Below are 1,151 nucleotides of genomic sequence, written 5' to 3'. Positions count from 1 at the left end.
GTGATATAACTATCTTATTGCTAACGTCACCTTCTTTGATAACTTTTGGTAAATTAAACATGTTTGCTGTCTTTATTTTTTGTGTATTCACTGCATTGTATTGAACAAAATGGTTATGCGGCCCGCGCTCGTCATTCTCTCAGTTATCTGACCCGCTGTGAAAAAAGTTTGGTGACCCCTGATCTAAACCCAACACACTGCTCACATTCCATCACTATATGAGGCCTACTTTGTTTATTCGCTCTTCCAGGCAGCACTGATGAGCCGTGAATTCGGCGGAACTAGTCTGTTGCAACGGGATTAGCGAATCAAAGAATAGATTAGGTCTCAACGTCATATTTTCTTCACTGAAATTCGCATTTTTTCCGAAGTAAAGAAATTGACATATAAATAAAACCGATAGAACCGTAACTAACTCGCGTATTTTACGTGTTAGCCTCATGATAATAAAAATTCATACCGTACATTAAAGGAATAAAAGGCATAGATTTACACTGAAAGGTTGGATTGGTGACGAAGTGCATTTTAGTTTATCGCTTTCTGTCTAGAAAAATTATAATATTACTGTGATTCTAATACTATAGCCTCTTTTCTTTTAGTCAATAATAATGCAACATAGGGATTTTGTTATTCCTTTGAGACACCTCTATTATTTGAAATAGGAGAGTCAGGGAAAATATTTTTGATGTGCTATGTTGTGATTGCTTCCATATCAGTACAATGGCTGAAATAGTTGTGACTTTTACTGTTCCATAACGAGTATAGAATATATCTTTACTGGGATATATTCAGGTAGACGTTTCTACATTCTTGTGTTTTTGTTGTTTGTTATTAAGCACAAAACTACACAAAGGGCTATATGTGCTCTGCCCACCACGGGTATAGAAACCTGGTTTCTAGCAGTATAAGTTCGCAGACACACCGCTGTGCTTTGGGGGGGGGGGCAAATTTTTGTGAAGGTATTTTGCATGTAGTACGATGTTCTTAACCGAATATTGAGAGGTCATAAACAGGTGCTAAAAGGTCATAAATAGGTGCCAATTTCCTTTACTCTGACAAAAGGTGCAATGTTTAGAAATACACTGAGTGGTCACAAGTAAATAGACACCTAATTTTTCGTTATTTAACTGATTTATGCTAACTAATTTGGG

This window comes from Limulus polyphemus, unplaced genomic scaffold, assembly GCF_000517525.1.
Source record: "Limulus polyphemus unplaced genomic scaffold, Limulus_polyphemus-2.1.2 Scaffold920, whole genome shotgun sequence".
Taxonomy (NCBI): Eukaryota; Metazoa; Arthropoda; class Merostomata; order Xiphosura; family Limulidae; genus Limulus; species Limulus polyphemus.
Note: the sequence above shows the minus strand (reverse complement) of the source record.